Genomic DNA, 22,310 nt, shown 5'->3' with positions numbered 1-22,310 from the left:
TGCTCTGGCACCTCTTTGACAATGTGAGGCTCTGTGCCCCCAGCCACGGGCACTTGGGTGCTGCCTCGGGCCTGGGCACAGCGGGGCCTGGAGCAGCGGATGTGGAGGGCTTTGGCTTCCTTTCCAACAGGACAACAGCCTTGTGCAGCTGCTCTCCATTTGCCTCTTCCAAGACGTGATTGCCTTTGTAGTGGCAAACGGAGAAAAGCCCCTGAAGAAGCCTGTGAGCCAGAGCCTGCTCCCACTCTTCTTCCACTGCCACAATGAGAACCCGTGTGTGGCACAGGTGAGGCCTCCTGGGTGTCCCCATGGAAGGGGGCTCAGCTGTCTCCCCACCCCCTGGCACCTGACGGGCTCCAGCCTCCTCCCAGCCCTGGCACAGAAATGCGGCTCCTGTGCCCTGGGCTGCGGTGCCATCTCTGGGTCTCTGCTGCTCTGCAGGCCTCTCGGGAAACGCTGCTTTCTGCAGTGAGGTTCCTGAAGAGGAAGGATCTCAAGCAGCTGCTGCAGACGGATCAAATGTGGAGATTTGCTGAGTGCTTGGTAAGGACAGCCTGGAATGCCCAGCCCAATCCCTGGAGCAGCCGCCTGCCCACGGCGCCCAGTCTGTGGGGCTGGCAGCTGTGGCCCCTGCCCAGTGCCGTACACAGGGGCACCGGCCTGCGCCCCACACGCCGCTCCCTTCCCTGGGCCGTGCGGGCTCTGCTCCAGGCTCCTGTGGCCCCAAGGCCGGTGCCGACGGAGCCCCGAGCCAGCCGGGCTCTGCTGCGGGGCGGCACCGTGGCTCGCCGGGCTCTGTGCCCCGTGCTGAGCCCGGCGCCTGTGGCTGCTGGCCGGGCCTCGGGGCTCTGTGGGCAGGGGGAGCAGCGCCGGCCGTAGGGAGCGCCCGCCCCAGGGACAGGGCCCGCATCAACCCTTTCCCTCCGTGCCCTGCCGCTCTCTGCAGCTGGCAGAGGACAGGAGCTGAGCGGCCGAGCACCTGCGCCTGGCCCTGCCCTACCAGCGGAGCGCACAGGAGCCCCTGCGAGAGGCGGCCGTCAGGTTCACGGGTGAGCGCCAAGCCCAGCTCCCTCCCCGGCCCGCCCCATTGCCGCAGCTCGGCCCCGGCCCCGCCTGCTGTGCCGGCAGCAGGATCCGGGCGCGGGCATGGGCAGCCCCCGCTGGCCTGGGCATTGCTGCTGCCGCCCTCTGGCAGCCGTGCCCTGGGGCGGCAGCGTGCGCCAGGGGCCCGGGCTGAGCCCTGCCGGGCCAGCAGGGCGTGTGGCCTCAGGGCTGGCAGCGCCCGTGGGCGGCAGCTGTGGCTCTGAAGGCAGGACACGCTCTGTGTTCCCCAGGGATGGCCGGGCGCTACCTGACAGGGCAGCAGCCGCAGTTCCGCATCATCTGCAGCGGTGAGTGAGGCCCGCGGGCTCTCGGCGGGGGCTGCCGCTGGCAGCTGCGTTCCCTGGCCCGCCCGCCGACGGCTCCGCTCCCTGCGCGCCCCAAGGGCAGCGGGACCACAGCGCAGACACCTTGCAGGGGCCTGCGGGGCATTCCTGACCAGCAGCTGCCAGCTCATCCTTCTTGGCTCCTGCTTCCTCCAGGCCGTGCCAGGAGCTGCGTGGCAGGGACGAGGCTGGAGGCTCTGCCCAGCTCCCCACAGATCCAGCCTCTGACTGTGCCTCTGTTTCTCTGCAGCCCTTCAGGACATGACGGATGACAGCAGCCCTGCCATCTCATGCGTGGCGCTTCAAGCTCTGCACATCCTTTTAGCTGTACAGAGCGTTCCCTCCTCCCAGCTCCAGAGGATGCGAGACCAACTCCGCCGCCTCTGGAAGTCGCGGCCTTTCCTGTGTGCCCGTGGCTGAGTGTCCTGCCGCGGCGCTGTGGAGAACGGATCCGGGAGGCTGCGTCTGCTGGGGCCGCCTGAGCCTGCGGGGAACGCCTCTCCTCTGCCAGCACTTCCTTTCCCTTCACCCACTCGAGGAACATTAAATTGCTGTGTTGGATAGCCGGGTGTCCAGGAGCTTTCTCTTGGTGCACAGTGTCTTCAGGCCAATGGGGAAGAGGGGAAAGGCTGCTTGGTCTGCGCAATTTGCCCAAGCGTGCGGTGCGGAAGGGAAAGTGGCCAAACGCCCCTTGGCCTTTGGTGGTTCCTGCAGGAATGTTTTTGTTCCTGCATCAAGTTTTCTGGAGCTGGGGGAACAAGTGTGTTCCGTGTTGTGAGAGTCCGTCTGAAATATCCCTCATCTGCCTTACGATTGTCATGGAGAGAGACCACCAAAAAATTAAAACCCCCATTTGCTGATCCGGTGGCCAGGAAAGTCATGTGCCTGAGGCCTGAAAGCGTTGCTAAGTTGCTGTTTTCACAGATATTGTTTGTTATACATTACACTGAGCTCACAGGGCATCCTGCCCTTTTGCACAATAGCTCTGGAATCCTCCCTACCTCTCAGCCTGGCTGGTTTGAGCATTAGGGTGGTCCCCTCCTCCAAGAGAAGACCGTTCATAACCACCGTGACAGACAAGTAGAGATGTAAGAAACCTCTTCATCAAAGGACTGAGACATGAAATCCCTATGTGAGAAGGCCCCTCTCACCTTCTTCCAGAGACTGGGACGGAAAGCCCCAACCTCGGGGGAGGTGTACAGGGCGAGGAAGGAAAGCTGCCCAAAGCAAGATGGATGTTGCAGGTGTAGGCAGTGGACAACAAAAACAATGACTCTCGCCTGCTGCCAAACTTGGACTGTGTGTATCCTTATTTCCCACCCCCCCCCCGAAGATACAATAAACTACCTTTGTTTCAGCTGCAAAATCCATCCCCCTTGCCCCAATGAAAAAGAGTATAATTGGGGTCCAGATTAACTGGGCCTCTGAGACCTCCCTGACGCAACAGGCGGATCCTCGACTGGACTGGACCAAAGGACTTCGTCTCTACGTTTGGCAGCTCTATCCCCTCTCTCTTTCTCTCTCTCTCTCTCTTGTCTCTCTCTTCCCCCATCTTTTTCTCTCCCTTAATCCCTCTATCGCGTTTTGCTGTGGTCATTCAATAAAGGTGCATTTGTTTCGATTATCATTGCAAACCCCTCTGTACCGTGTTGGTTCTTTTTGCACCCTTAGATCAAATCCATGAACCATCACGAAACCCATCAGTGAGGATGGATTGTGACATCCTCCGAGGACCCCTCCCTAAATTCCCCTCCAAAGCACCCCCAGCACCCTCAGACCCCTCTAAAATCCCCTCAAGTTCCCCTCAGACCCTCCCCAAATACCCCCCAAACATCCTCAAGACCCCTCCCCAAATTCCCCTCACGACCCCTCCAGGACCCCTCACCTGTCCCTGCGCCTCCTCAGCAGCTCCCGGAGCCCCCCATCCTCTCCCAGCGTCTCCCCCGCTCTCTCCAGCGCCTCCCGCAGGACCCGCCCGAGCCCGGGGCGGCTCCCGGGGGTCCCTGAGGGGGTCCCGGGGGGCGGAGCGGGGGGAGAGGGGGCGCCCGCTCCATGGCCGGCCCTGGGGTCAAGGGGCGTTGCTTCCAGCTCGGCTCTGATTGGCTGGAGAAGCGCGGAGAGCGCGGGAGTTGGTGACGGGAGACACCCGGTGATTGGTTGGTTTCGTAGAGGGCGTGGTGATTGACAGGAGATGGGCAGGGGAAGCAGGCTTTGCTGAAGGCAGGAGCGCGGTGATTGGTTGGATAGAGGCAAAGAAGGCGGGAATTGCTGAGGGAAGACGCCCGGTGATTGGTCGGTTCAGGTCGAGAGCGGCGAGAGTAGCTGAGAGGAGGAACGCGGTGATTGGTTTGTTAGGTGTGTGAGAGGCGGGCGTGTCTGAAGGGAGGCATGCAGTGATTGGTTGGATCGGTGCACAAAGAGGCTGGTGTTCCCGAGGGGAGACCTGCGGTGATTGGTTGGTTTGGGGCCGGGCGCGCTGCTATTGGCTGGGAAAAGTCCGGGATTTTTAGGAGAGCATTCCTGGTTTCTTGGGGGAAAACTCTCGGATTTTGAAGGAAAAATTACTGATTTTTGCAGTAGAAAATCACCCAGAGCTTTTGACCCTAAGTGACCCCAAATAACTCAACCCCAAAACACCTGAAAAAAACCCCAAATATCCCCAAACAACCCCAAACAATACCTAGAAATCCCCGAAATAACCCCAAACAAATCCAAAGAACCCCAAAAAACGAAAAAAACCTCCCCGAAGTTAAAGCCAAAAAAACCCAAATGATATCAAGCCCACCGAAAAAAAAAAACCCCATATACACCAACATTAACCCCAAGAACCCCAAATAATTACAAATAAACCCACATAAACCCAAATAAACCCAAACAAACACTAATACTTCCAAAGTACCCAAATAATTTCAAATAACCCCAAATAAACAGAAATAAACCAAGTAAAACCCAAGAGAAACCCCAATTAGTCCATAAATAACCCCAAATAAACCCCAAACAAACCCTAAATAAAGCCAAATAAACCTCAAGAAACCCCAGTTCCTCCCGTCCTCACCCCAAAACAGATCCCGAATAATCAGAACGCGTGGCACCGACGCACTGGCCCCGCTCAGCGATCTTCAGCCAATCAGCGCCCGGCCCGACTCTGACTCATCACTTGCCAGCCACAGACCAAGGCCTCTCACTGCGGTAAATACTCAGAGACCGCGCGGGGTAATTTCCAGCCAATCAGAGTGTGTCTCGCTGATGACTCATCAGTTGCCAGGAGCGGATTTGGGGAGGGGGGGAAGGTGACCCTGGGGATGGGCTGGGGACCCCAAATTAATCCAAAACGGGGTCGGGAGCCCAAAACGGAGCAGAAGGGGCTTGGAGCCCCCAAAACCAAACATGGGGGAGGGGACTGGGGGAACGATTGGAAAGGGGAGGGAGAGCAGGGAAAAGAGGGTTGGGACCCCAAAATTGAGCTGGGAGGGGAACAGGACCCCAAAATAGAGGTGGGAGGGGAATGGGACACCAAAATTAGGCTGGGAGAGGTATGGGATCCCAAAAGGGATGGGACACCCCAAATTGAGCTGGGACGGGGGTGGGACCCCAAACAGGACAAAGCCAATTTTGTTTGTTCCTAGAATATGTAAATGAGTTTATGGATATGCAAAAGTCTATGAATATGCAACAGGCTGATGTCATGGGAGACAAGGACCAAGGGGCGAAGGTTGTTATGGCCTTCAAGACCCCCCAGTTATTTTTGGAGACACCCCTTAATTATTATGGCTTGATTACATCAGCCTGTTGCATATTCATTGACCCTCATGCATAACCATAAACTCATTTACCTATATGAGGAACGATTTGACATGGCCCATCCTTGGGGGTGTCTCCCCATTTCAGGAGCCTCCACTAGAATGGAAACTATATACTCCCTCCCTTTGATTAATAATAATAGTAATAACAATATACTAATACTAATACTGCTACTACTAATAATAATAATAATTTGAAATTAAGGGGCTCTCAGGAAAAGATATGGGAATAGAAATAACAATTCTTTATTAGGAAAAATAAAAAATACGAATGCAGTAGTACAAACAAAAAAACAACAGTGACAGAGTCAGAATTCTCCGGGAATCCAGTGAAAAAGGCTGACCCTCTTGGAATCCAGTGGGAAAAGGGCTGATCCCCTGGGAACCCAGTAGAAAAAGAGCTGATCCTTTGGGAATCCAGTGGAAAAGAGCTGATCCTCTGTGAATCCAGTGGGAAAAGATTGATCCTCTAGGAATCCAGTGGAGAATCAGGCTGATCCTTTGCAATCCAGTGGGAAAAGGGCTGATCCTTTGGGAATCCATTTCTTACCCCCCAAAGAAAAGACAAAGGCAGTTTTTATAGGGCATCCCAAGGGTGGAGTTGGGGTTTGGGTCAGGGGAGCAGTTCTTAGCAACACAAGAAGGGTGACATTAACATCCTTCCTCTTAGCAACAGCAGCACTCGACACAGAACGCGTCCCCAAATCCTAAATTCCATCTAAAACAACTGAGAAATTATGGAACTTCAGATATATTCAATCAATTTCCTTCATTTAACCCAGTTTTGGGTGTTTTTAAAGGATGAAGGTGAAGCAGAGGAAAATTAAGGCCAAACCAAAAGGCGAAGCAGCCAGGTGTGTTCCCAACATGGATCACAGGGAATGGGAGTGACCAGGGCTGTGCCCAAAGTGCCTCCTCCAGTGGGGGATGGAGCTGGAGCAGCGCACGAAGCTCTGCCCACACTCGGGGCACTCACAGGGCTTCCCTTAGTGGTGCCTCCGTTGGTGTCGGGTCAAGTCAGAGCTCTGTGAGAAGCTCTTCCCACACTGGGGACACTCGTAGGGCCTCTCCCCTGTGTGGATGCGCCGGTGGGTGATGAGGGTGGAGTTGCGCTTGAATCCCTTCCTGCAGTCGGGGCAGCGGAAGGGCCTCTCCTCTGTGTGAATCCGATAGTGCTGGAGGAGAATGGAGCTGGTCGGAAACCTCTTCCTGCATTTATCACACTCGTAGGGCCTCTCCCCTGTGTGGATGCGCCGGTGGGTGATGAGGGAGGAGTTGTGCTTGAATCCCTTCCCACAGTCGGGGCATTGGAAGGGTCTCTCCTCTCTGTGACTCTGATAGTGCCGGAGGAGAGTGGAGCTGGTTGGAAACCTCTTCCCACACTTGGAACACTCGTAGGGCCTCTCCCCAGTGTGGATCCTCTGGTGCCTGATCAGGTGGGAGCTCAGGCTGAAGCACTTCCTACATTCGGAACACTCATAGGGCTTCTCCCCAGCGTGGATCCTCTGGTGCACGATCAGGTTGGAGCTCTGGCTGAAGCTCTTCCCACACTCCCCACACTCATAGGGCTTCTCCCCAGTGTGGATCCTCTGGTGTCTGATCAGCTCAGAGTTCCACCTGAAGCTCTTCCCACACTCCTCGCACGTGTGGGGCTTCTCCCCATCATGGAGCTGCTCATGGACCACCAGCTCCGAGCTCTGGCTCCCTCTCCGGACGCCTTCCCGGCCCAGGCTGGCTCTTTCCCCCTCAGATCCCCGCCGGCCGCGTTTGCAGCCCCTCCTCGTGCGGCATCTCCGGGCCTTTTCCTCCCCGTTGGCTTCCTGCGCCGTGGAGCCGCTCAAAACGGCCTCTTCCACCAGGTTCTGCCGCGGGCATTTGTCCTCCCTGCTCTCCATGCTCAGCTCCTGCTCTGGGGGAGGAAGGACAAGGACAGGATGGGATTTGCCTCCGTGCCACAGGCAAGGGCAAGGAGATCCCCCAGGGCTGAGCTGCAGCCGGGGCCGTGCTGGGCTTGGAGATGGAGCAGCACAGAGGGGAAAGGGGCACTGACTTCCTCCTCACCTGCCTCAGTGTCCCGGGGCATCTTCCTCTTCCTCACAGCCTCCCAGGGGTTGGCAATGGGAAATCCTAGTTTGGGGAAAACAAGGGATGAGAGCGTTTCTAGGAGCGTCAGGGGGTAGGACGGTGGGGACAGATGGAGACGAGAGAGCTCTGCAGCCAGGGCGTGGAACTTGCGGTTTATTGCAAAGGGCCTGGGTGCAGGGCCCTGCTTGGAGCTGCCAGGCACAGCTCGGAGCAGGCCCGAGAGAAGAGAGGGGTAGAGAGGGTGAGAGGGTAAAAGACTAAGACAGGCAAGAGCATAACACAGTAACATTCCCATTACAACACAATAAATTTTCTTCTGCGTTGAATATTCTATTTCTCACTAACCAATCTAGTACAAGATACAAATCCTAGAGCATTTACATACAGCCTGTAAGAATCATTACATCACCATACTGTGTTACATTTTAAACCCTAAAAACTCCTCTTTGGGCCCCTTCTGCTGAGCTAGTAGGGTCTGGATCTCTCTGCGAGCAGAGGGAATTGTTTCATCAAAAGCGGATTATCTTCAGTCAAGCCACACCATTATTTTCCAGTTGTTCACTAACTAAGGTATCTCAAAGCTTGCTTTCATTTCAATCTTCCTTATACTTTCTATATTCCCATAATCTTTTGCAAGACAATCATATTTATAAGGCTTTCCTCTTTCACATCCCCCAACACACATTGAGTTTCAAAGTCCCTTTTGCCCAAGTCCATCTCTACAAGTCACTGGCCATCTGGGCTCCAGAAAAATCTCCCAAACACCAAGATTCAGGCCTGAAAAAGCCTCCCAGGAGTTCCCCGTCCCTGGTCCCTCCTCTCTGGTGTTCAGGGGTTTTCCCCCGTCCCAGCTGTTGGGGGTCATTCTTGGATTGGGGGTCCCCCTTGTGCCTGGTGTCCGCCCTGCCCAGGCTGCTGGCAGTCCCACCAATGCCAAAAGCTCCCCCGGCTTCACTCTCTCTATTTCAGGATGCGGGGGCTGTTTGGGCTCCCGGGCTCCCTTCTCCCCTCATTCTCTGCTCTGGGCTGCAGCGGCTCCAAGGAGTCCCCCCTGCCCCTCTCCAGGCTCTTGAGGCTCCCGCCAATGGCGCCGCTCCCCCCTCTCTGGGCTCCCCACTTTGGGCTCCTGGGGGACACAGGGCTCTGCTCCTCCAGGCTGCCTCTGCCGTCAGCCGCCACTGCCACCCCCCGGTGTCCCCCCAAGGGGCCTTTTCCGCTCAGCCTTGGACTTCTTCATTCTCCAAACACCCCCCCAAAACCCCAACCCAGGGGCACCCAGGGATATCCGGGCCGAGCTCCCCCTCCCCGCTCACCAGTGCAATGGGGGGATGATGATCCCAGAGGTGGGGGCTGCGAATTCAGGCAGGGATCGACAGCGTGGTTCCCTCAGCTCAGCCTTGATCCGTCTTCGTCCCTCCTCTTCCTCTACCTCCCGCTCCTTCTCTTCCGTTCACCCTCCTCCTCCTCTGTCTTATCTCCACTTCCTCCTTCCCTTTATCATTGCCCTTCCCTGCCTCCTCCTCCTCCCCCAGCAGCAGCCACACCCTCGGTGCCCCTTTCCCGCAGCCCTCGCAGCCGCAGCAGGAGCGGGGATGGAGCTGGGACAGGTTGGGATGGGCAGCGCGGGGCTCTCGGCTGCTCCCAGCCGCTGCGGGCGGGGGGAACCCGGCCCGGGCCAAAGGAGAGGCAAACTGGGCAAAGTGGGGGCACATCACAAAGCTAAGGATGCAGCAGAAAGACTTAAGTTAATATTAACTCCAAACGAGGAAAAACTGGAAATTCCAAAGTTTAGGCAAGCCGAGAAAAAAGATTTAAACACGACAGGAAGTGAACAAGATAAATCAGGGAAATGGAAACTTCTTCATGGAAGACAATTGCTTAATAAAATGTGCTTACTAGGAAAATATTAGAAGACTTGAATCAGAAAACCCACTGGGTAGTCAAGCTTTGTGTGATCATTTTTTAAGGAACTATGGGTACACTGGGATTTTCGGAGTAGCAAAGCCAGTAACTGAGAGATGTTCAATTTGCCAAAGGAGAAATAAAAAGGTGAAGAGAAAAACAACATCTGGAGGTCATGAGTTACCTGGTTGACCATTTCAAAGTATCCATGCAGAAGTTTAGATTTGTTAGGTTCTGGGTTTATTTGTAAAAAAACCCCATTTAATCTAGAAGAAAGAGAATATGCCATATGTTAGACAGGATATTTCAAGAGAATAAAAATCTTTGAACTATCAGAAACACCAAAGACAAAATAAGAAAAGACAAAGGGAAATGAAAGGGAAGGGAACAAGAGAAAAAATCAGAGAGTGGGATCCTCTGCAGGTCTTGCCCCCTCCGTTCGCGGCCCAGGCGCCTGTCCTGCGTCCCGGCTCGCTGCCCGCCTCAGGTCCGCCTGTCCCGGTTTCCATCCCAGGTGTGGCCTCACTGCCCAGGACAGCTCCACCTGCCCCGGCGCTGTCGCTCAATTTGTGTGCCCTGCTCCCACTGCCTGGCCCGCGGCCGCTCTGTGGCCCATGCTGGGGAAGATGGGGGTTGCTCTGTCCTGCCGCCTGCTCCGAGGTCACTCCGCCCACCACACCCGGGGGGGTCCCAGCCATCCCATCCCCGGCTGCCCTGCCCGTGCCACCTGCGCTGGGCACCGCCGCTGCTGCCGGGCTCTCCCACCTGCCTTTGCTCTGCCGGCAGCTGCCGGATCAGCTGCCATCAGCCATGTGGGGGCTGCACACGCTCCACCTCGGGCTCCACGGGAAGATCCCCCCCTGCCGATTCCGGCAGCAGACCCTGCCCACACTCCCACCGAGCCTCGGCGGGATATCCTCCCCTGACCCCGTCCTGCTCTGAGTTACATCCCCTTGGTAACCACAGCTCCGGCTGTTAAGGAAACTCTCTCCCTCCACAGGAAGCAGCTCATCGAAACACTAGCAGCTCAGTTAAAAGACAGCCCTCTCCAAATTCTTTCTCAAAATACAGGAAAAATGCTAGAGAAGGTAAAAAAGTGAAAGAGTGAGATGAAGGGATTGCTCTATTTCCGTTTAGAGAGGTTCCCATGGGAGGGATGCGCTGCCCCGCCCCGCGGGAGCCACCAGCGCCCCTGCCGGCCGTGCCCGGAACTGCACCCAAGGGCAAAGCGCCGCAGACCAAAGGCCGGGACTGGGTCCGGGCTCTGTTTGCTGTCAGTGCCGCAGCTGTTGGTGTTTCTTTGCTTTATTATACACACTAGTAAAGAATAGGCATTCCTATTCCCATATCTTTGCCTGAGAGCCCTTTGATTTCACTGGTCTAAAAACGAAAAGGGAGGGGGTTTGCATTCTCCATTCCAAGAGAGGCTTTTTCTGCCTTCCCGAGCAGACACCTCTCTTGTAAAGCAAGACAAGCACCCACAGGCAACGAGGGGGCTGCAGGAGGGGCACAAGAAGGACCTGCAGCACTTGGGCACAAAGGCACAGCAGGTGAGTGCAAGAAGGGAGCAGCAAAAGGCCAAGCTGAAGGCAAAGGCCAGGGCACAGTTCCTACAGCCCCTGAGGGATCAACCCCAGGGCCCAAGGGGGCCCCAGCACCCAGGGCACGGCTCGGCCACAAGCACCTGGCAGAGGCAATTGCCCTCCTCGGCAGGGGAGAGCCCACCCAAACAGCCCCTGGCAAGGAACCAGGGCTCCAGCTGCAGGGCACAAGGACACTGCAAGCACAGACAGCAGCACCCTCAGGACCAGCAAGTCCACCCCTTGATGGACATGGATTGGCAGGGCTGTCACAGCTCCCATCACACCAGGGACCCTCCACACTGCAGCCCTTGAGAACATTCAGGGTGGGTCTGCATTGAGAGGAGGCATTTCCTGATGGACACAGGGGCCTCTCAATCCACTCTGAATCTTAGACCTAGGGAGAAAATAGTAAAGGAATGTTTTAATTTTTAAGGGAATGAGTGGGAAAGATGAGCAGGTATGATTTGTTCAACCACTATTAGAAGCTGTGGGGGATAGGTCAGAAATAAATTAATTCCTTTTTCTTCCTCCTGTGATTGTAATTAACTAGGAAGGAATTTGTGAGCTGGATTTTAATACTGCAAAAGGCATACAGAGGCCAGTTCTGTTCTACCTTTTGCCAAAATCTGACAAGGCCCATAGTGAAGTGAACCCCAAAGTGTGGGCAGCCCCAGAGAAAGAGGGAAAATTAGATATGGAGCCGCTACAAATTACTTTAAAGCAACCAGGAAAAGCAATACCCTGTTCCAAGAGAGGGAAGGAAGGGCTCACAGCCTGGTATTGAGCCCCTGTTAAAGGAAGGGCTTTTGGAGCCAGGGATGTCTCCCTACAACACTCCTATCCTGCCAGTCAACAAACTGGATGGATGGACAGGAGGAGGAAACACAGAATTTTCAAGTGTTAAAATGAAGATTAACTGAGGCAGCTGGCCTGGGCCTTCCAGACAGGGATAAAGAATTTGAATTACAGGTGGGTGTTAAACAGGGTCTTGCCTAAAGAATTCTTTTGCTAAAATGTTTAACTCTATATAGGATCTCCTATAGTTCAAGTCTGACATCAAGTTAAAGCTCTGACAACCAAAAGACCCTCTACACGGATGAGCAGGGCTCGGTTATTACAGTATGAAACTTGTTCAATGGTGCAGGAGGATTTAGAACTGAGGACAGGGCAAGGCTTTAACCCAGCCTCCTGTTTGAACAGCCTGGAGAGGGGCTGGCAAGGAACCCAGGACTGCACTCAAGGGACAGAGCTCCAGACCCAGGCTGGGACAGATTGATGGGACATTCCCTGGCCTGAGGGAGAAAATGTGTTTGTGGATGGCTCTTGCAAGGGCAGCAGAAGGGAAAAGAGCTACAAGACAGGCTGTCATTAAGGAAGGGGAATCAGACACAGCACAGGTCACCGCCCCATGCTCAGCTCAACCCGCCCAGCTGTGGGTGCCTGTGAGAGCCTGGCACTGAAATGCCCTGAGCAGGAAGGCTTCAACATCTTCTGCTGACACCATGGCACCTAACAGGGGAGCAAAAGCAATTCTCACTGCTTCAGCAACCACTGGAGCAGATATCAAGGCACATTCTCCCACAGGAAGCTGGGCTGGCACTGAGCCTGCCCTGGCACTTTGCTGCTGCCAACACCCAGCCAGGACATCGGCTCCTGCCTAAGGAGTGCCAAGCAGCACCACTGGTGGCCAAGGGGCCCATGCCAAGTGTCCCTGAGGCCACAAACAGCCGCCAGCACAGCTCAACACGGGGGGACCCCTCAGCCTGGCCTCAAGGGCTCTGAAGCCCCGCAGATTTGCACTTCCCGCCCGCAGCAGGAGGATGGGAGGCCGCCCCTGAGCCTGCCCTGAAGGCAACGCAGCAGCAGCCAGGGCTCCACAGCGGGCCAAGCCCCTGCGCCTGCCCACAGATCCTCGCCTGGAATCCTCTGCAATCCTGGCCACCCTCCTCTGCCATCTCCAGCCACTGGGGCCAAGCCTTGCTGCCACTGCTGCAGCTTCAGCGCTGGCTGGGCCTGCACTGCCACAGCTGCTGGGGAACACCACGGCACAATTCCACTCTGGGGCTCACTGACACCCACACTCTGGGCTGCCTGCCATTGCACTGCTGTAAATGTACTGAATTTGGTTCTTTTAAACCTTATTTCTCTGCTCAGGCTTGGTTTGTCTTTGCCTTGGGGAAAGGAATTTTAAAGGTTTCATTTAACGGGTGTTACACCACTCAATGGAGATGAGTTTAACACCTGAACAGACTGGGAATAGCCCAAAAGACACCCACAGAGATAACGACCAGCAACAAAACATCAACATTGCCCAGCAGCAGGAAGAGAAGCTTCATTCCAGGCAGCCTGCAGAGGAGCTTTAGAAATGCAAATGAACACTGCTGGGCAAAGTGTGGACAATGCACCTGGGTCTCTTGCCCGGGGCAGGAATTGGGCTGATTCCCTCTGCCCCTCACCCCAAGCTCTGCCTGCTTGCACTGATGGAATTTGCACTGCTCAAGGCAGAGCCCAGGGGGAGGATATCTGACCCTGCAACACAAACGGGTGAAGCTGCAAAGGGAAACAGCAAATGGACAATGTTGGGAAAACTTCACTCTAAACAAATGGGGGGAATCAGCCCTCAGCCCACTCCAACATGTGCTGCCACTGTCTGTGTTATACAGGGTGGATTAGAGCACTGGGGATTATTTTGCTACCAAAAATTCAGGGAAATCTGTTGGGGATCCAAGTATTTGATGATTTAATTAGACAAAAGCAGTCAATTGACGCAGCCCTGGCTGGAGAGAGCGGCCAAAAACAGGGAAAAGATGAACGGCTAGCAGAACAAATCCTACAACACCATGGACCAGCCCCTGGGAACCCGAACCAATTCATATCAGGAGCCACAGAACCCATTTCTCATTTCAATGGCATCAGTAGATTACAAGCTGTCCTCGCAATAACCAACCAGACAGCTCCAGCTCCTGACCTTCCTGCCGAGCAATCCACTAAAATGAGGAACACAACACTTCACCATGGGATGGGATCAGATCATCTGTTAGCAGAAAAATAGGGGTTTGTGGAAAATTAAATGCCTCAAACTGCTGTTGGCAAAGAGATGACAAAGGAAACGTGGTGAAAAACAAAACAACAACGGAAACAAGAAAGCAGCTCATGTATTGGTCCAAACGTGGAAAGGATGGGAATGGGACACGGTTTTGTGGCTCCCTGGCAGACCATTGGTTAAACGAATGCTGTTTCTCCTCTGATGTGCTACAGCAACTCTCATCCTTTTACCATGCTCCACACCTTGAGAGTGCAGCTCATTCAGCAGCTGAGCGAGGGGCCAGGGACTCGCAGATAAGGAAGTAAGGGACGAAATCACCAGCTTCAATAAATGTTACTAATTAACATGGACTGCTGCTCACACAAAGACCCGCTAAATTCCTGAACTTCCAGAAGAGCAAATACTTAACAGAGCCGTGAATATCGGCTGTTCTACAAAAGTGGGGGTGCACATTAACGAGGACATGCAGTTGGCAGATGGGGAGATCTGAACCTTCCAAGTACCTCAGCCAGTGGGCAAATGGAGAGGGAGATGAGGCCGGGAAAATGAGAATAAAAAAGGGGCTGCGAACTCCAACAATGGCAGAGAGCGCACGGCAAATGCCCCACGGCCTCTCCCTCTGCTCAGCAATAAAGTCACTTTTACAGGACTCCTCTGCCTCCTCTGCGCACAGAAACCGCCGGCCACGGGAATTTCCCCGCACAGCCCCGGGCACGGGGCAGCCCCCTCTGTCCCAGCCACAGCAACCGGGCCGAGCCAGTGCTGCTCCGGCAGCGGCTCCTGCCGAGGCAGCGGCCGCAAGGAGACCGCGGGCAGCCGCTCCCGCAGCGCCCTCACGCCAGCGGCAACACGGGCCGGACACGGCACAACGAACCCGCCCGAGCCCCCTGCCGCCCCCGAGGCCCGCAGCCAGCCCCGAGCCCCCGCACAACCCAGCGCGGCTCCCACCTGCGCTGCGGCCGCCTCCGAGCTCCGCCGCCGCCTCACCGCGCTCCGGCCGCTGCCGCCGCTCCCGCGACCGCACACACGCTCCGACAATGGCGCCGCTGCCCAGCCACGGCCGCCCTCAGCCCGCCACCGGGGCCCTGCTCCGCCCCGCTCCCACCAATCAGCGCGCCACAACCACGACTGACGGCACCATCGCCCAATCGCAGCCAGGGGCGGGCTCTGCACACGGCACAGCCCCGCCCCGCTCTCTCAGGACGCTCCGAGCTGCGTGAGGGCAGAGCCGGAGCTGAGGAGCAGCCCTGGAACGGGCCCGGACCCGGGCCCGAGGGGATTGACCTGAAAACACAAACAAACTTCTCCGCACCTCCCGCCACGGCTTTCCCGGCACTGCGGCTCCAGTGGCTCCGGCTCAGCGGGAAGCCCTGGAGCCTCACTTCTCCTCCTACCCCTAATTAGGAGCATCAGGGCATCGCTTTGATTTCCCCCAAAAAGAGAAAACCGCCCCAAAGCCCTGTGGATTAGTGGGGGAGGGGAGAGATTTCTGACAGAAAACTCCAAAAACTCAGAGCAGGATAATGAGAAATAAGTGAAGACCCTTAAATCCAGCTTTCCCCCACGCCTCCCTCCTTCCAGCTGCGCCTCCTGCCCCGGCAGTGCCGCAGACAGGGAATTGGGCCGGGCTCAGTTCATCCCCCGGGGCTTCTCCCTCTGCTCAGGGACAGGAGTCGTTCCTCTGTTGCACCCTGGGCTCTCTCCCACCGGAGACTTCTCCAGGGACTTCTCCAAGCTGAGTCCATCCCACGGGGCACAGCCCCCTCCAAGTGCTGCAGCGTGGGTCACTGTGCCCCAGTTTCTCAGTAGTAATCTCAGGGGACTGTCTCTCGGGATATTACCACTACAGCACTCGCAGCAGAATATACACACGGAATTGTGACAGTTCTGAGCAGAAATTAAAAGAACCAGCGAGACAGAGAAAGAGCGAGATTCCGATCGCGGTGCTCCGGAGCGGCGGTGCGGGAACGATCCCTGCGCCAGCACTGCCGGCCCCAGGCCAAGCCCAGCCCCGCAATCCAACCCCGCTGCTCACAGCGCCCGCCCTCCCCGGCCCGGGGCACAGCGAGCCCCGCACCCGCTGCGCTCCCAAACACAAAACGCCCCTTCCCACCGCGCTCACCCGATAAACACAGCGCCCCTGCAGCCGCTCACGCCTCTCTCGCTCCTCCCGAGCTTCTCGGCCTCCCGCACCCTCTGCCCCGCACCTGGGCCCCGCCAGTGCCGCGGGCTGGGGGCAGCAGCTGCACCTTCCTCTGCCTCTGCTCCAGCCCTGCCCAGGTGCCTCGGCTCCCTTCGTGCTCGCCACAAACTGAGGCCTTCACAAGGCTGACCTAGAACAGAGGCCAGACAAGGTTACACAATAAAGCAGGCATTTGTTAAAAGGCCTCTGAAATAAACAAAAAAGGGCCAGGAGACTTCTTCTCCTTTTTAATGCCTTTATTAAAAGTGATCAGCTCAGGATTGGGCGGCTCCACGGGTCTGCAGTCTCCGTCGTCTTCCCGGGCAACTCAGAGGAGGAGGATATGCACAGCTCTGTCCACAAGAGGCAGAGCTGGGGATCACGTCCTCGTGGGAGCCTTTAGGGCCTGCTGATCCCGTCAGATGGTGCCCCACCCACTCAGTCGGCCTGGTCTCACCGCCGGGGTCGTCTCTCCTGGTCAGGGCGAGAGGCTCTGAAGGTGGTCCGCATCTCTGCAGGCTCAGCATTCGGCTCCTCACGTCCAGACATCACTCCAGTCTCTCAACTCTTAGGTGGCTCGTCGTTTTGGGGTCTTCTCTGTACACCGAGGGACCCATGCTGCATTGTGGTCTTGGAGTCACTTTGCATAGCCCCCCCCACCTTCTCAGGTCTCTTCTACTGTTCGGGAAGGTTCCCACCCTTCTGGGAAAGGTACAACTTAGCCTCGGGCGAGGCTCTGCTGATACAAAAGGAGCGATTAGCCACAACGACTCGTGATTACAATAACAAAACACAAAGAACTTCAGCAGCTACCGTGGTCTGGCTGCTTTTTGTAACTTTTTCTCACAAAAAAAATATTACCCGAATTTTTGTTCATAACAGTCCCCCCTCTTTTTCTTTGATCGAGCTTAAATTCTAAGCTCGCATCAACTCACAATTTTTTTTTGTTTTGAATCTACTATAAATCTCTTGTGCACTTTGGTAATCATGGTTACTTAACCTTGTTACTTTCCTTGGTTTCTTCAGGTTGGTCTGCACGGCAAGTACTATTCTACTAAAACAGATAAATAAGCATAGTAAAAAAAGCAATCCTCCAAGTACACACACAGTGAGAAAAACTACCTTTTCCCATACATCCTTTTTGAAAATCTCCAGGATCTCCCACCCACTGGGATCAAGTGTAGGAGTTTGATCTTGATTATTTACACATGCTAATCTTTTTATTTCATTTGAAATGTTCCTAATAATTGAATTCTTTATTTTTAATACTGCCTGGAGCCGGATTAATTTGTTTAACATAGATATTGGGGTCCGAATTTGGCTTTTACAATTTTGGATTTTCTCAATTTCTATTTCACTTTCTTGGTTCTGTTCATTTTCTCCCAAATCATTATATATAGGAACTCCCAAACTTGATCCAGTTTCTTTGGGTAATAACAGAATTGGTTTTATCACTCTAGCAATGCAGTTGCCAGACGAGATCAAACCTAGGGATTTTGGGCTCCCTTGAAATATGTTCCAAAAGGGGTTAATCTCCTTTCCAGTACACTTATATAAATACTTGTAACAAACAATTTTTCTTACCATTTTCACTATTTCTTTTCTTTTTACTAGATCTGCTGAGCTTGTTTCAGCAGCATCACATTCAAAGCACAACCAGGCTTCCCCTATAGGGCACTCTCCTAGGAGTGGCTGCCTAGAAGTGGCAGTATTGTATGCTCTCCAATACACTCTCTTATTTTTCTGATAAAGGACCAATTGGGAGGGGTTAACACAATCAGGGTTAGAACTGATATGGACTCTCGACAAGGAGCTCACTTCTTCCTCATAGAGGGGTCGGTAGCACTCACAGCATGGCTCAGCTGGGCTTCCCAGAGCACCACCAGCTATCAGAGCCATCAGTACTACCCTTCCCAAGAGTCCGGTATGGGTCATCTTGCACAGCCTGCCCACCCGGCCTTGCCTCTTGGGGAATTTTACTGAGGAAAAGCTTCCAAGCTCTTTAGAGTCCCTTCTACCCGCTTCTCTGGTTAAACCCCTCTTGGTCTGTTCCCTGCCAATTTTGGTTTCCCCTCCCAGGGGAGTCCTCTGTAGAGGATTAACCTGGAGTCTTTAGAATTAACTTAAGGAGCTTAACCAGAATTTCTTATTTACAGTCTTAAACTTTTTACCAACATAGTTTACACAGAACAGTTTTGAAACATTTTAAGCAATATTAGAACTCTGATACCAATTTTTTCCCACACAGTTCAGTCTATTTGACTCTTCCTTCTGAGAGTCAACTTTAAATCCTTTGGTCCTTTTACCACAGCATACTCAGGTGATTTAGCTTGTGAAGCAGATGAATCCTTGTCCAGTGCCCGGAGGTGAAAGTGGTGTGGACTCTGGCCCAATGCCAGAGGGAAAAACTGGGAGTCTGGCCCAATGCCAGAAGGAGAAAGGGGTGGAGTCCAGTGCAATGCCAGAGGGAGAATGGGGTGCAGTCCGGTCCAATGCCAGAATGCCAGAGGGAGAAAAAAACTGGTGTTGAATCCTGGTCCAATGCCAGGGGGAGAATGGGGTGCAGTCCGGTCCAATGCCAGAATGCTAGAGGGAAAAAAAACCTGATGTTGAATCCTGGTCCAATGCCAGGGGGTGAGAGTGATGAGTCCAACCTTTTTCTTTTGGTCTGCACCGTCGAATTAGTAATGAAGAGTACCTGAAACGGGCTTTCAAACACAGGCATTAATGGTCTGTTATTTAATGATTTTATCAAAACTCAGTTTCTCTGTCTAATGTTATTGGTTAATTTCTTTTTCCATAGCTTGCATGTTTCTCTCATCAACTTCTGCATACTCTGTATTTTGCAAGGAGTTGTATTTCTCAGCTAACTTAACTCCCAGAGTATTTTTATTCTCTTATATCTCTGTGTATTTAATTCACTGGTTTTCTGTTCTATTTTCAAGATCTTATTTATCTCTTGCTTCTGTTTCTTACTTTCACTTAGAGCCTAAATATTTCTTTCAACCCCTTACACTTAAATTTTTGGGGTTTTTTTCTTACACCATTCTTCTACACAATACACTTCCCTCTAAGGAGATGTGGTAAAACTTATAATGCACAATCTACATTACCTCTATTCTAATTTGTCTATATTCACTCCCACACATTCCTTCACACCTGGATCATTATTGCTAGAAAATCACAGGTCCCTGTAGCCCCCTCTCACCCTGGGGTTGGCCCACAGGTCTCAGTATCCCTGGGCCTCTTGGAAGGGCCCTGACTCTGGTTGCCTCTGGTGCACAGTCACCTGTGAGGCTGTCTGTGTGTCACTCACGCTCTTACAGCTAGGGCTCCCTCACACATCTGGGGAGCACTAGTCTTGTTTGCAGGTCACACACGCTCTTTGGCCACAGCCCCCACCCGCCCGGGGGACACAAGCCTGGTTTGCAGGTCACACATACACATACTTGCACTGCCCCCTTCCCACCTGCCCGGGAAGTTGAGGCTGACTTCGTGACTCACTCTCACACACACAAGACAACAAAAAGGTACCTTTTACTTTCACATAATTTATTACAAGTAAAGTATTACTGGCCAGTTTTGGAGCTACTGGATACCCTTTCTACCTAGCTGTTTTTTGTCTAACTTCAGATGTTACTTTGTTGAGACAGGACTTACCTGCTCCTGTATCTACTCAAAAATTCAAATTCTTCATTTAGGGGTCCCACCTCAAAGTTTACCAAGGGGCTCTTCTAGATGTTGCATCGGGTCCCCTAAAGTGTAAAGCCCCTGACCCTCTAATCGTCACCTTTAAGGATCTTCCCTAAATTATCTTGGTCCCTGGCTATTGCCGCATCGAGACTAAGCTTTCTAGAAAACCTCCTGACGTGTCCTGGCTCCCCACAGTAATAACAATGTCGTTCTCTCAAAGAGCCTTGAGGTTTCTCCATCCCTCTTGCACCTGACAGTACTGGCCTATCCTTGCCTCCTCCTGGTGGTGGACCCACCCACCCTGCACTTTCTCTAGCTACAGCAACCATGATCTTAGCCTTGGCCTTTGCTTTTTCTTCCTCCCTCCTTAAATACACCTTCAATGCTTCTCTTAATAACTCATTTATGTCCTTCTCTTGCCAATCTTCCATCTTTTCCAGTTTTCTCCTTATATCAGGCCAAGATTTGGTAACAAATTGGACTTTTAACAGCATTTGACCTTCTGGGGTGTCTGTATCTATTTTAGAGTACAACTGGAAGTTCCGCCTTAGGCGATTTAGCCAAGCAGCAGGAGCTTCATCCTTTTCTTGTGCACCCTCAAATGCCAATTGGGTATTAGTTCCTTTGGGAACTGACTCTTTGATCCCCCGTATCATCAAAGATCTATATTCCCTCATGGCCTTCCTCCCCTCCTCCTGGTTAGGGTTCCAGCTGGGCTCCGTTAGTGGCAATTTCTGTTCACCTGTTGGCACCTGGGGTCCTGGACTGTTATCTTTCTCCCATATTCTTATGCCAGCCGCCCTTATCATCCGGACCTCTTCTGGGGAAAATAATATACTCAGGATGGAATTCATCTCCCCCCAGGTGTAGATATTTGGACCTAGAAATTGTTCCACTTGGTTGGCTATGCCCACTGGGTCCTCCACTAAATGCCCCAACTCTTTCTTGAATCCTCTTACCTCAGAAGCAGTTAGGGGAGCATTCACAAAGCCAACACCTCCCGCTACTCTTCCCATAGGAACCTCTCTGAGGGGAAAGAGTCTCTCCGCCTTGGAGGTCTTGGATCTGGTGCTACAGTACGGCCCATCTTCAGATGCCAAACTACTTTGAGGGATCTCTGGGTTACCGTGAACATTCTACCCATCAGCAGGTGTATTTGCTGATGGCTGTTTATCGGGCAAGGAGGCATTTGTGTCCCAACTAGGAGGAGGTAAAGGGACAGCAATAGGAGGGGGAGAAGAGCCTGAGTGAATATTAAGCGGAGCTGGAGAAGGGGTGGAGAATGCAGCAGGTGGAGTAGGCGCTTGTGGTGATGCAGAAGGAACTGGAGGAGCTGAAGGGGGCGGTGAGGGAGTGGTTGGAGGAGATACTGGGTTTACCATAGTGGAAGCTGAAGAGGTAGAAGGAGGAATTTGAGCAGGTGGTAGTGAGATGGCAGCCGGGGGAGGAACCGGACCTGCCATTTGAGGTGCTTGTAGAAGAGGATTATAAGGTGGAGGGGCAGAAGGAGGCAAATAATCCAGGGGGTCCCATCTTTTACTAGTTCTATCATCCCCTCCTTCATTCCCTTCTTTCTTCCTCTGTACCTTACAAATTCGCACCCCTTCATCCCCAACAGCGCTCTGTAACCAGCACGATACATACAGTAATTGCTCAGGATCAGTATCTCTTCGAGCTGTCAGATAATTATTTAATAGTTGGCACATCCACTTATCCTTTGTCCCACACCAAGGCCATCCCCCTTGCAGTTCTAATTCTGGCCACACTTCCATACAATAATGGATCATTTTCACTTTATCTAATCCCTCCGTGGCCTCTATAGAATCCCATTTCACTAACAGTTCTCCTAAGGGACTACCGGGAGGTATGTCTCTCAGTCTCTTGCCGGTCTTTTTACTACTACAACATCCCATTTTTGCAGGTCTCAATAAAAAAGTCTCAAAGGTGCCTCAACTGACCGGTAGTTTCAAAAAAACCTTGTTTGAGGAGCTTCAGCCTCCTCCACTGAACTTCAAATTTCTGCCTGATGGTCAGGACTTTATACTGAAACAACTGCCCAATCTCTTGATTTCCCAACTTTCGTCAGGTCTTACATCTATCGGGACTTGAACACACAATGCCTCGGCCAAGAATCCGGGTCGTGCCTGACTCCCTCAGTCAGGAAAAACAACTGCCTGATTTTTAGTTTGCCTAACTCGCCAATTTTTAGGCTCCACCGTATCAGGACTTAAAAGCAAACCACAGCCTCCTTCGCTGGGGTTTGTGCCTGACTCCCTTTGTCAGGACTTACTTTGCCTGCAGGGCTTGTGAAAACACCCGAATCCTTCTCGGGACTGACAAATCGTACACGAATCCTTCTCGAGACTTACAAAAGTGCCTGACCTCCCTTTGTCAGGACTTTGGGGTGCGTGCCACTCATACACAGTAATTCACTCCGCACGCCCGGAGTGGGGGGCCCTTTATTCCCCCTTGGGAGACGGCTTCACTCACACTGAGTCCATTCGCTTTCCCCTGTTTCCGGCCTGCCCCTTCGCAGGAGTCAGGAAACGCGGTACTGAGGGGTCCCACTCACTTCGAAGGTCCGGCTGCCGG

At 53.5% G+C, this 22,310-nt stretch overlaps 1 pseudogene; it reads right to left on the bottom strand.

Annotated features, from left to right (window-relative positions):
- LOC128945569 (zinc finger protein 850-like) overlaps positions 1-22,310 on the bottom strand; it is a 300,103-nt pseudogene that overhangs the window by 161,028 nt on the left and 116,765 nt on the right.

Source organism: Melozone crissalis, unplaced genomic scaffold, assembly GCF_028551555.1.
Source record: "Melozone crissalis strain CALT ecotype California unplaced genomic scaffold, PUWL_Pcris_2 ptg000066l_1, whole genome shotgun sequence".
NCBI lineage: Eukaryota > Metazoa > Chordata > Aves > Passeriformes > Passerellidae > Melozone > Melozone crissalis.
Note: the sequence above shows the minus strand (reverse complement) of the source record. Positions and strands in the feature narration are given on the sequence as shown.